Consider the following 7,444-nt stretch of genomic DNA (forward strand, 5'->3'; position numbering starts at 1 on the left):
GGTCCGCCGGCTAGACTGCTGACTTTGGTGCTGGAAACCAGGGTTCAAAGCGATACCAAATGGCAATCAAACATTAACCCCCAGTCAACTGATCTGGGTTTAATTCGTCATCATTCTTTAGCTCACTCCATCACCCTAGTTCAGATATGGCCATATGCAAATCAGTCTGACCCTGTGCTTCATGGGAACAGTCCAGCCCAAACTGCCAAGACCTGTCTTCCCTCGACGGGAAACATGCATCCTGGGACCAATGTTCCCTCTAATTTTTTTCCTCTGTGTGCGGCAGTGGAGGGTCTCTGTGCGCTGCAACCATGGCTATGTGCGCCAGGAACCAAACCGCGCGTGTCTGCGGCGCCAAATGGCACTCCAAAATTTTACTTTAAAAAGTGAAAAGATAGTGCATTTTCACACATACAGCGCCACAATAAGGGTCTTAAGGGCAGTTTGCAAATTGGATAAGCACACCATGACATGAATTGGTTACACTGGCAAGTACACTTCAACTTTAGAAAAGCACAAGACTTCAATGGTGGTACCATCATAAGATTTTAATAAATATTCTTAACTGGAGCACAGTTCATTGAGTGAGGAAATGCTGCGAGCCTATACAACATCACATGTACACAAGAAGGTAGAGGGCTGTTCAGAGACATCAAGTGGCATCACTAGATGGATGACAGGGTTGCTTCTCACAGCGATCCTTGCCATTTTTCCAGTGCTGATAAACTCGGTCTAGGTCAACTTTCCCATTCAGGAGGTAGGCCTTTGTCCTCATCAGCATGTCCAAATGCTTCTGCTCTAGTCTATTCCTCAATTTGCTCTTGATAGTATTCATGAGGCTGAATCCTCGTTCACAGTCTGCAATAGATGCTTGAAATGTTGCACAGACATCAACAAGCTGAGACACCACACTATACTGAGCAGCATTGCGTACAGTGAAAGTCACCATGTCTTTGAAGGTGGTAAATAACCCACCCTTAACATGTTCTGCCACCACATATTTATAGTCTCTGTACTGTCGAACAACATCTTCTGGTGTTTCACAATCACCCAGGGCCAAGACATTTTTATACTTTTCAACAAGTCTTTCAATATTCTCAGTCCCAAAATCAAAATGCGATTGTGTGGCTATTGCCTGGATCTCAAATCTTGCCCACCTTCAGGGAACCTTTTTTGCATGTGCTCACAAAGAAGGGAAACAAAAGACAAAATAGGCCCACTGTCAAAGTCTTGCCTTTCCTTGTACAACACCATTAGCTCTCTTACATTGCTGCTCCAAAAGACAGTTTCCCCCAAATACTGTTGCTTAATTTGGCCAATCTTTGCTCTTGCATACTGTACGGCTTCAACAGTAGTTAAAGAACTTTTTTGGAATAGTTTGCACAAAGATGCAAATTCACCCAGAATGTCATTAAGTACTGCAAGGGAAATATGGTAGCTGGAGTCCGATAGTTTTTTATAACAATATTTAGCAATTGGATCATTCTCCTCAACTTTCTCATGCTCAAAGTACTTAAGAACAGTCTCGTAATTACGAATTAGTGCACCAACAGCAAAATGCCTTGAAAGCCACCGGACTTCATTCAGTGGTCGAAAAGAGACAACTTCACATTCAGTGACCGATGCAATTTCATCCAGCTTGGACTTCCTTGCAGGAGATCTGGAGAACACAGTGTAGACAGTCCTCAATAATGTCTCCATCTCTTTAATCATTGGAACCCTCTTCCAGTCATCATCAATTCCCAAATCTTCTCGATGGGCAACACAATGCTGCTCAACTAGATGAGGAATGGATTGTTTAAGGCGAGTAGCAACACCATTATTCTTCCCCAGCATCACAGATGCACCATCAGATGTGAACATGACCATTTTCATGAGGTCCAGTTCATTGGCAGTGTAGAATTCTTTCACGGCAATAGTGATAGCCTCAGCATTAGAGCTAGTCAGCTTCACTATGCCCCCAAACTGCGTTTTGTGCTCAGTTGATGTTACAGGTCGGAACTTGAAGTACAGGATGAGCATTTTTGTAACAGAAATATCTGTGCTCTCATCAATTATCAAGGTGTGATACAAAGCTTGCTGAAGTTCTGTCATAGCTTCACAGTGTATCATGCTATTGATGGCCTCAAGGAACTCAAAGGCATAGTTCTTGCTCCTCCAGCTGTCTGGTATCTTCACATGCAAAGCTAAGTGGTCATGGATGTCTTGTACAGATAACATTGAAGTGTTCATCTTGATTGCCAGCAACACGTTGTTGATGAGACTCTTTATCTCCTCAGGCATAGATCTTTGGCGTTCAACTACTTCCATTCTATTTGCTTTGTCAGTGGCAGTTTCTGTCAGCATTGCCCGTACTCCAAAACCAAACCTGGCAGCAGCACTTCTGCTTCTCAATATCACCAAGGCATACTCATGTACTTTGCTAAGTAGATGGTGTTTCATGTAGTCCAGTTTCCAGCCATCACTCCATTTCTTCCCTGTGGGAAAGTCCCCAACAATCTTGGCTTCGGCACATGCTTTGCAAATCAAGCCCACATCTGGACTGTATTGAAATAGTTCCCCGAGTTGCATGCGGACCTTGCTTCGTGACTTCTGTGTCTCAGCCTCCGCAATTTCCTTCATCCACTCTTCCTTGAATACAAGGTAACATGTGTTCCTTTGTGGTGAAGCACTGCACTCTCCCGAAGTTACAGCTTTGCGCTTGAACATTTCCGTACCCGCCGGTTTGAGCCTGCTGTCCCACTAAGCCTGCAAAATAAGGAAACATGGCTTACGTTGACGCCTAGCTCATGAATGCAAACTGTTATACTACAATGTTGAAGATGCACCACAGTTTAACTCAACCCAACAATTACCTCTTCTGCTTGCATTCACGTGCGCCTCTTTAAATGTATGGGGTTCTGGCTGTGAAACCTGCAACAGAAGAAAACATGGGTAAGTATATATGGTACTACAATGTTCAAGATGCACCACAGTTTAACTCAACCCAACAATTACCTCTTCTGCCTGCACTCACGTGTGCCTCTTTAAACGTCTGGGGTTCTGGCTGTGAAACCTGCAACAGAAGAAAACATGGGTAAGTATATATGGTACTACAATGTTCAAGATGCACCACAGTTTAACTCAACCCAACAATTACCTCTTCTGCCTGCACTCACGTCTGCCTCTTTAAATGTCTGGGGTTCTGGCTGTGAAACCTGCAACAGAAGAAAACATGGGTAAGTATATGTGGTACTACAATGTTCAAGATGCACCACAGTTTAACTCAACCCAACAATTACCTCTTCTGCCTGCACTCACGTGTGCCTCTTTAAATGTCTGGGGTTCTGGCTGTGAAACCTGCAGCAGAAGAAAACATGGGTAAGTATATATGGTACTACAATGTTCAAGATGCACCACAGTTTATCTCAACCCAACAATTACCTCTTCTGCCTGCACTCACGTGTGCCTCTTTAAATGTCTGGGGTTCTGGCTGTGAAACCTGCAACAGAAGAAAACATGGGTAAGTATATATGGTACTACAATGTTCAAGATGCACCACGGTTTAACTCAACCCAACAATTACCTCTTCTGCCTGCACTCACGTGTGCCTCTTTAAATGTCTGGGGTTCTGGCTGTGAAACCTGCAACAGAAGAAAACATGGGTAAGTATATATGGTACTACAATGTTCAAGATACACCACAGTTTAACTCAACCCAACAATTACCTCTTCTGCCTGCACTCACGAGTGCCTCTTTAAATGTCTGGGGTTCTGGCTGTGAAACCTGCAACAGAAGAAAACATGGGTAAGTATATATGGTACTACAATGTTCAAGATGCACCACAGTTTAACTCAACCCAACAATTACCTCTTCTGCCTGCACTCAGGTCTGCCTGTGCAATTGTCTTTGTAGTACGGTCTCACGAACCTGCAAAAGAAAAAAGGGTGCAGATTGTGAATCTATTTACCCAGCAACCCCCAACCCAACGAGGAACGTAAACAGAATTACCTTGTCTTTGTGGTACTCGCACCTGACCACTGTAATCCAAATACCGTACAGACTGGAAACCTACAAGTGAAGACAAGTAAGTCAGCAAACGCCCGAAGAATTACAAACTGTGCATGGGACCAGTCAAGAGGCCCAAGACGAAAAATGACCAAATAATTACCTGGGATTCCAGCCTAGGACAAACAGGGGTGTGCCCATGTGTTCCATTATTAGCATCCATTATCTTAAACTGGTCTATAAATCTGAATCCCAGGGGAAAGCGGCATCACAGAAGGTGTAACACAAAATATAAACTGCAAATGGTTGAGGTGGGTGAACAAGGTAACCCACAGGATGGCTGAGATGCACACAATCCATCAAAAGATCCCACCTGAAGCTGCTGCAGTGGCGCGCAAAAAATATGATTGACTACGTTCAAGCCATTTTCAGGCAACCATAAATATGTCAAGCTAACTGAAGAATGATGGACCTGCTGCAGAGAGATCTAAGTTTTGCCTACTGGAAGTTGACTCATTAAGTAGCTGAGGAGGTTAAAATGCCTGATGAAAAGCTGGTGAACCATGCAGATCAAAAATCACATGCAATGTAACTAGGTCAGTGAATTACTGCTTCTGTCAGAAAGCTCATTTTGTTACTTGCAGTTTATAACTTTAAACCCTAACCCTTTTTGAACAGTAATTAAAACATTTATAAAAACGCAGCCTTAAATTTAAAAATCTGCAGCAAGAGGAATAACCTTAAATCTTGTTTTACTTGCAGAGATTTTTACATATTCCCCACATCTTCATTGCTTTGATTTTGTTCACAAGAACATTTCACCCTTAGCCATCGAATGCTAATCATAAGTACATTCTGTTCTTAGCTGCCCCTATATTTCTGTATTCTGCCTCCTTGCCACTAGTTTTTTGTGCCCGCCTGACCTCTGTGCCACTCGTTTTTGGTGCCCGCCTGACCTCTGCCCCACTCGTTTTTGGTGCCCTTCTGCAGTCTGTCCCACTCGTTTTTGGTGCCCTTCTGGCCTCTGACCCACTCGTTTTTGGTGCCCTTCTGGCCTCTGCCCCACTCGTTTTTGGTGCCCTTCGCCCTTTGCCCCACTCGTTTTTTGTGCCTTTCTGTCCTGTGTCTCACTCGTTTTTTGTGCCCTTCTGTCCAGTGTCCCACACGTTTTTTGTGTCTGCTGTGGCCTTTTGTTTAAATATTGCTGACAATCAGAGCCCCCTCACGGGCTCCGATTAACAGCAATACTTAAACAGAAGGCCACAGTCTGCCCCGCGCTTTCCTAACAAAAGCGTAGGCAGTTTCCAAACACAGCGTGTACTTTAGCACACGCTGTGTTTGGAAACTGCCTACGCTATTGTTAGGAAAGCGCTGGGCAGACTGTGGCATTCTGTTTAAGTATTGCTGTTAATTGGAGCCCGTGAGGGGGCTCTGATTGTCAGCAATATTTAAACAAAAGGCCACAGTCTGCCCCGTCCCCACACTGCCACAAGCACCATAATCCCCACAATAACCACCAGTCCCCCCCCCAGCCAACAAAAAAAAATCACAACTGTCTCCATATTTAAAACAAAACTGAACCTGCAAGTCTATGACCCAGAATGAGTTCAGATTTAGGAGGAATTGACGAGTTTACAGTAATAGGCTTGGAAACCTATGATAGTTACAAGTTTCTAGGACGTTTTTGTGAATTCCATTTTTACATTAGCAAATATGTAAGTGCCTATTTGTTCATGAGAGAGAGCGAGAGAGAGAGAGAGAGCGAGTGAGAGATAGAGAGAGAGAAAGAAAGAGAGAAAGAAAGACAGAGAGAGAAAGAGAGAAAGAAAGACAGAGAAAGAGAAAGAGAGAAAGAGAGAGGAAGAAAGAGAAATAGACAGAGAAAAAGAAAAAGAGAAAGAGAGATTTTCTTCAAAGGGAGAGTTCCATTTTCCCTCGGGGAGGCATGAGGGGGAAGAATGTGCTTTTCAGGCACACATTTCTAACCATGGCCAGAGTGGAAAGGTGTTGGCAAGGAGTTGATCAATTAAACATGGTTGCTGGGCACAAACTGACAGGGCATTTCAGCTCAAGAACTACCACTTCCCGCCTACTTCCAGCCCTGTGAGTAGATTTGATTCAAAAGATTTACTTGAATGAGGGTTTTTATTTGAGTACAAACCCCCCTTTTGCGCAAGTAAAAAGGCAGATGTACACAAAATTTTAGGAGGCATGGCTCTGTATTCAAAGACAAGACAGCACAGTGGAAAATGATGCATAAAGATGCAGTACAAATAGGAATACATTTATAGGGAGCGTGACTTCTGAAACAACACGTCTGGAGTCTAGCGGTCTGCTAGTCACCTCACATTTATGTGCACACAAATCACACCGTTCTATCGATCTTTTGAGGGGTTACAGAGAAACAAAAATAAAACTCGGTACACCATTGCTCAAAGTGTCACAGCAGGATATGCAGTACGAATTGTGAATTTTTGGCGCGATAAAGAAAAGGAACACGCACATATGCTTTCATAGTACTACGTCAATCTCATTTTTCGGCAGGATTGGAACTGAAACTATGTTTTAAGAGAGAATGGCTGCATGAAACCATGAGGCAGTGCCTGCTCCAGATTTTTTCAGTGCTGCCCTGAATGGGTGTAAAAGGCAACAACTACTGAACATAGTAGGTATAATCGGAAGGAAAAGTAATCCTTCGAGCAGAGGCTTACAATTTATTTACTATAAGAAATGCCTCAGTGGAACACAAACTTGGCAAGATTAGATTTGTTGCCTCTTACTTAAAGCAGAATAGGAGTCTTGTTAATCCTACAGCATTCAAGCATGAATATGGTCCACACTCTACAGCCCTAGAAATGGGCATGTTTGTATGGGATAAAGTGCACTATGCCATGCATTGTAAGGATACAGCAAGTCACCAATGCGCCCCTCAAGCATACAGAGCAGCGAGGCTGAAGGCCAGACTCCTTTTTAAGGCCACGGAACTCGAAGTATATTCATGGAACCTTAAGCCGAGAGCACTACATTCCTTATACGTGTTGGTGCCACCCTGCTAACAAAAAGTCCACTGAAAGTCACTTCAAAATTAACCGGCACATGGCTTGAACAGGTAAAGCCATCATACTGACTTAAGAATCTTGAGCTCGAGTGTGCTCTTTTAATCCTATAGGACGTTTGCAGGGCACAGTTTAGAACTGTGGCCCCAGCTAATATCTCCTAGTGCAGAGCGGTTCATTATTTGATCATCTAAGGGGCGCGACGATGACTTGTACTCATGGAGCGCTGTATCAATCAGACCCAAGTAGGGACGTATATCAAAAAAGTATTACAATTTTCAGCATTTAATAGTAAACTATAGATACCGTTATACGAGCCCAGGGCTCAAAGTAAACTCTGACATGGCCGTCCCAGCCTCTCTTTAAACAACCAAACAAAAGCAACGTAAAAGACTCTACTA

At 43.5% G+C, this 7,444-nt stretch overlaps 1 pseudogene; it reads right to left on the bottom strand.

The window, feature by feature from the left end:
- Nucleotides 1-652: 652 nt before the first annotated feature.
- Nucleotides 653-2,709, bottom strand: LOC147659627 (zinc finger protein 862-like; annotated as a pseudogene).
- Nucleotides 2,710-7,444: the final 4,735 nt, after the last annotated feature.

This window comes from Lissotriton vulgaris, unplaced genomic scaffold (genome assembly GCF_964263255.1).
Source record: "Lissotriton vulgaris unplaced genomic scaffold, aLisVul1.2 SCAFFOLD_13780, whole genome shotgun sequence".
Lineage (NCBI taxonomy): Eukaryota > Metazoa > Chordata > Amphibia > Caudata > Salamandridae > Lissotriton > Lissotriton vulgaris.